Here is a 6,684-nt window from a genome sequence, read left to right as displayed (position 1 = left end):
TATTATGTTAAAAGAACATGGTGTTGCCCCCCCCCCCCCCCGCATGTAATTAATGGAAGTGAAAATAAAGAAACCATTGAACTGCTAAAGAGCTGAAGGATTAGAATTTTCATGATTTATTTTTCTTTTTGCTTGCAAAGATTTTTTGGATGAGGCTGCCATCCACCCACCCACCCCCTTTAAAAAAAGGCGCTGCTACGTATAACGTTACGTTTCAGGAAATTACCGTAATTATAGTGAATAAAATATTTGTGAGCATTCATCCAAATTAGTGCAATTTACAACTGTTTCCTGTATCTGAAGAAATGTCCTTATTCGTCAGCTGTTCTTTATCTTAGCCTTTGCAAGATTTTAAGAGGATTTTGGCCATTTCAGCAGATTTACAATAACTTCAATTAGAGTAATTTCCCCTTATCAGTGCTTATTGTGACGTCAAAGCTGACGTTGGTTAAGTGTCGTCTTACTCTTTAAAACTCCCCTGAGAAATAAAAGTATGCAAAGTATACTGTTTTATTTACTTAAAAAGCATGATGTTCTTAAAATTACACATCTTATAAGCTTTTCAAAGGTTTTACTTTGATTCTCGGGAGAACGTGATGTTGGAACGTGAGGTTGGAAACCATTGGTACTATGAATTGTGGGTCAAAATTTACTGACTCCGAAAAAATATATCGGATCAATGTGTAAACGTTTGTGACGTCACACGATTATTTTTGATTGAAAGTGTACTGAGGTGAACTTTAGAGGTAACATTGACTGTATGTCGCTTACATCGTTATTGTTTTTACTGTCTAAATTTGTCTTGCTGATTCTCGTGAGAGTGTGAAGTGATAAAAATTGCCATGATTACAGGGAACTACTGGGACGATTAAAACGATGCATTACTGGTCCGATTTACTGACGCCAAAAAAAATCCGTTGAATGAATGTGCAACTAGTCCGAATTTTCTATTCACACACGCCTTGCCGGTAGAGCTCGCTTCGCGCCGGCGCTGCGCGCCGGCGAGCTGCGCTCGCTATTAAAAAGTAATGATTGATTTTCAATTGCCTTATTAAAACACCCACAATTTTTGAATCGATTAAAAGCATGTTGAAAAATAATTGCAGTATGCACTTAGAAGAACCTTTATTTGCCATTTACAAAATCATTTCAAATAAATTAAAAAAGAATCAAATTCATAAGATCAAAACATGAAAGAAATTTTTGGTTCCATATGGCCTTAAAAATATATCTTTTAATTGTCCAAATTAAAAAAAAAAGAAAACTGATTAATAGCTTTATGTTAACAATAATGTAATTGGTCCAGTGAGTCTTATTCCCACCATGTATTTACGTCATGTTCTAACAACATCCATCATTTCATGTACTTCGGTCTTCGCTTGAAATCTTTTGGTTTCAGCACTTGACGGAGTTTTTGCACAACGACATAAATCAGTGCCGCGATTGCAATGGATCCTCCAACACTGCCAGCCCCGATTCCAGCTGCTTTAACCAGTTGGTCCAGACTTGCTGCAGGGTTTGTTGTAATGATCTGAGTTGTTTTTCCGTTTTTGGAACATATGCATTTTACTCGGCCCCTTTTAGCTGCATCGCGCTATTTTCAGAAACAAATAAATGTCAAATTTGCCACAAATTTTAAAATTCATTGAAAAAATAACATTTGTAATACTTACTGCATCTTTAGGTCCTAGAATATAAAGGAAAAGAAAACCATTTAATTCAACGAAGCATTATACTAAAGTGCCAACTGAATTAAATGTACACGCATAAAAAATATATTTGTTGACACTTACTCATCGTACACGTTTGTTGACTTGAACTTTGCATTGATGATTCAGTACTTTGGATCAAAGTGGTGGTAATTACTTGGGTTGGTTCTAAACGAAAGCAGTATATTAATCATTTTATCTGAAAAGGTATCAATATTCTTCATTGATCGACAAAAAAAAATTCCGTGATATATTCTTATTTCTTTTCGTATGAACATTATTCTGTAGTAGATTCACACAGACCTTGTTAATGTTAATGTTCAAACCATTACAAACATGCTCTACGTGATTATACCTTGAGACTCTTAGTGTGTTTAAAATAATATACGAAACATGATTTTAAACAAAATTCTATTTGTATTGAGTTCTTTGGATTCCCTAATGGAAATTTACAATATAATCATGCCATTGTAGCGGATATATCTAGAAAATGAAAAATTCAAATTGGGGGCCTTGACAAAAAAGGTAAGTTCCGTTATAATTAAAATAAAAGGATGGTCATTCTTCCTGGATAGAGTCTTTCAAATATTAATTTGAACTATATTTCATTGTTAAGATAAACATTTTCTTATTTTAAGCTATGTCAAAAGTTTATGCATACCAATTGTATCGCACAAGTCTCCTCTATAACTAACTGAACAATTGCAGACAGCTCTTTTTCCCGAGTAAGTACAGGGACTGAAGTGCTCACAACGCTTGACTTGACAGGCTCCTCCTGTGATACAAATGTGCGTGCTTTTGTTTTAAACGGATCTCGTAGTTAACTTTATATGTAATTCTTTACAAAAATTATATCTAAATTAATTAGCAAGACAATATAATATGGTACCTTGTGCTTTGCTTGCTGTTTCTACCACATCGATCACTATACAGTGTTCTCGTCCGACATCGCTGAAATGATAACTACATAAGTCAGTTTGAAATATAAATATCTACATTGATTTTATTCGATATTTATGAAACAAATCAAATTGAAATTTAAAATTGCATCTGAAAATTTTCATGATAAGTATACTATTATTTTATATTTCATAGAAATAATTATTACCTCTGAGTAACTGTTTGGAAACACAACGAATTATTTCCTTTTTCTTCAATCTGAGGAATAATGGCTATATTCCCATAGCATTTACCGTTTTTGCCAGCTGGTGGAGTGAACGCATGGACGTTTTCTAAATCTGTTTTCTCGGTCGGTTTAATAGTTGGGCTATTCAAAATGTGGGGAAAAAATCAATGTGTGATATGTCACAAGACCTAAATTCGTTCGATATAAGCATTTGTACCGTAAAACGGGTATTTTTACATGCTGATAAATTTAACTAATATTCACAACTAATATAAACCATTAAAACAAATTGCGTAATTATTCACAACAATAAAAGATAGACACGTCAATTTTCTATATATTTTTTCCAGATCCCGCGAACTCTGTTTACTTCCACACATACCGGTGTGTAATTCGGATGTTAGCATTGTAGGCGTATGTTGTGCAAGGTGTCCTATAATCATTGTCTCCGACGCAAAAATTGTTGTTTTAGACTTTTGTTATTAACTAGTGTCAATATAAAGACCCTGATTATTATCTTATATTTTAAAGCGCCCTTGCCATGATTTGAGCTCAAAATTTGAAAATTTCATTTTTCCATTTTTAATGTTTAGAATGATAAATACATGTGTAGGTAATTCTAATGCTTTGTCAAGTTTGAAAGTCCAATATTGAGTTACAAGCAAGATAGATAGTTTGAAATTATTTATTTTGTAAACAAAGCTAGAGTCTTCTTGTTGATTACATATGTATTGCACTGGTAAAAGTTTAATTAAATTTTACTTTCTTTTGTTGTTATATTGTGTACAAGCATATCCATATCAAATCAGTTTATCTTGTTTGCCACGAGTAATTTTTTTGAAATTGTATTTCCTTACTTTGCATTGTTTGATTTACCTTTGTATCTTCTAACATTCAAATTTTGATTAACTATTTATAATTCACAAGTAAACTTTTTATACATAAAAATAATGTTTTAATCTCATAACGTGCCTGAGTTCCTTTAAAGGTTTTGTGTATTAGTTTAAATTTGAACTTTCAATAGGTGTAAAGAATGAGGATTTATAATATAGTCGAGATCAAAATTTAATGTCGCAAAATAACAAGGTCGCTGTCGATTAAGATGTATTCGCTGCTATTAAAAGAAATTCTGATGATACAATAGATCGTATTTACAACTTTACTATAACATTAACATATCTCCAAAGATTTTACTTTCGAGAAGTCTAAATATTTCAGAAATTAAATTGAATACAAATCAATATTACTGATTGATTTTATTTTCACGCTTATTCAAATTCGTTAAAAAGAACTTGTAAGAATAAAAAACAGCGAGTTTGGCTTTAGCTTTGAAAAAATTCACAACAGTAAAAATAACCCGTTATACAGTTTAAATTATGAGTTCTTAATTTAAGTAATATTATAAGAGGTTGTATTGTTTGCGTACCAAGGTGGATTTGTTGCTTGATCAGTCACAACAGGTATAAAGCAAGGCTTTTCAGCAATACACTTCACAACTGATTCGTCGGTGAAGGATGGTGAAGTAATATGATCCTTAAATAATAAATGAATGTCAAATTTATTTCTACAATTTTGTTATAAAACAAACGGAATATAAGGGATATTATTCCAACAGTTTTAAATAAATAACATTTATTTTTTGGGTAAAATAAATCTTCTAGTAGAATTTGACAATTTAAAGAAAAATCTGATGAATTATACGGATATCATTGAAAATATTAAGTTTTTAAAAGCAATTTATTCAAATAATGTAAAATATTCCTTTTTTCATATAAGTATTAAAATGTTTCAATTCTCCTTAAAAATCGAAAATTTACTGAAAGGTTATAGATTATGCAGTTATTGTTTTCCTGACACAAAAATCAACAATTTAAACAATATGATAAGAATCAGTAAGCAATTTCTTACTGGGGTTTTTGGTGTTAATGTTGTAAGCCCATCTGAAAAAAAATGCAACTATTAAAATAAATCTCAAATTCTGAATATCATTTGAACACATGCATTTACACAATACATTACATACCTGAGGATGTATGTATCTTCAAGCAAATTTCATCACTATTGATCCTTCAAAATAAAAATAATACTCATATTTTTTAAGTTTTTATATTCTTTTTTCTGGATAGAATATTCAGTAAAATCAGTACATGTATTACCCGTGGCTATCTTTAGTCTGTAAACACAAGTTATGCGAACCGATTGCAGTTGGTTTTACACATATACTTGCTACCGGAATCCTTGCATCCACCAACATATTTGAAGGACATTTATTAAGTGTTTCATTTTTATCTCCAAAGGAAACAGATTTGCTTGAAAGAAAAAGTGTACATATGTTTAACATATTTTAATACAATATCGATACAGGCAGACCTGAAATAGTAGTACTGAATGTTAATAACTACGTTTAGGGAAATATTCTTAAAATAACCATACTAAAATAGCATGAAATACCAACCTCGATAAGTTTTGTCCCGAAATTGGTATTGGAAATTCACACGGTTGATTTACAACACATTTGATTTCTGTAGGAACTGCAGTATTTACGAATACTGTTGCATTCTTAAGTAAAGAAATAAATAAATGCATTGGAGTAAATAGATTTTTAAAACATGCTATGATAAAAATGTTAAATTGACTCATGGTAAAATAATGGAAAAAGTAAAATGTTTGAAATATATAATATTGCTTTTCAAAATTAAATCTGAATATCGGTCGTCAAATGAGAAGTGAGATACCATGATCAAAATTCGTTATTATCTAAAATGCCATATTCACTTTTTTATTAGCCATTTAATAGCGTAAAGTTAAATAAAGAAAAATATTGATAATATGATAATTATAAGATAATAGGTTTATGAGCTTGAATAACAATTATTACTTCACTGCACTGTTTGTGAGTACATAACAATATCAACAGGGCATTTTTTTAACAAGAGGCCCAGGGGCCACATCGCTCACCTGAGCAACAATTGTCTTAATTCTGATCAAATTAGCATTACAGTATCAAAATATATTGACAACTAAGTACAGTAGATCTTGCTAAAAGAAATTGAAAATCTGCCAATTTTTATCAACCTCTTATTTTTTGGTAAATACCAAGCCCCTTTTGTTGTTGTACCTGTAAGAAGATTTTTCTCTATTCCTATATACCCCCCCCCCCATTTCATGGCCCCATTTTTCTCTAGGGAATCATGGTTTCATCAGACTTAAATCTGCATAACCTTTGCTTTCACACTAAGTACTGAGTTTTGAACCGAACACTTTCCCAGAATAGTTTTAAAGATTTTCTCTTTATATTCCTATGTAAAAATTCAAACCGCCATCACGGTCCCGCCCTACCACTAGGGACTGTGATTTTGCAAACTTGAATTTACACTACCCGAGGATGCCTCTACACAAGTTTAAACCCTTTCTGGCCAAAAATTCTTTAAAAAGAAGATTTTTAAAGATTTTCTCTATATATTCCTAAGTAAAAATTCATCCCCCATTGTAGCCTCACCCTACCCCTGGACTATTATTTAAACAAACTTGAATCTATATGATCAGGGGATGCTTCCACTCAAATTTGGGCTTTCCTGGCCTAATAGTTTTGAGAACAAGACTTTTAAAGATTTTCTCTATCTATAAAAATTCATCCCTCATTGTGACCCCGCCCTACCCCCAGGGACCATGATTTGAACAAACTTGAATCTACACTTCCTAAGGATGGTTACATGCCAATTTGAGATTTCTTGGCCAAATATTTTTGAGAAGAAGATTTTTAAAAGCTTTCCTCTATATATTCCTATATAAAACTTGATCCCCCAATTGTGGCCCCACCTTACCCCCGGGGACCATGATTTGCACAAA

The sequence above is a fragment of the Magallana gigas genome, chromosome 6 (genome assembly GCF_963853765.1).
Source record: "Magallana gigas chromosome 6, xbMagGiga1.1, whole genome shotgun sequence".
In the NCBI taxonomy this organism is placed as follows: Eukaryota; Metazoa; Mollusca; class Bivalvia; order Ostreida; family Ostreidae; genus Magallana; species Magallana gigas.
This window is presented reverse-complemented; position numbering follows the sequence as displayed.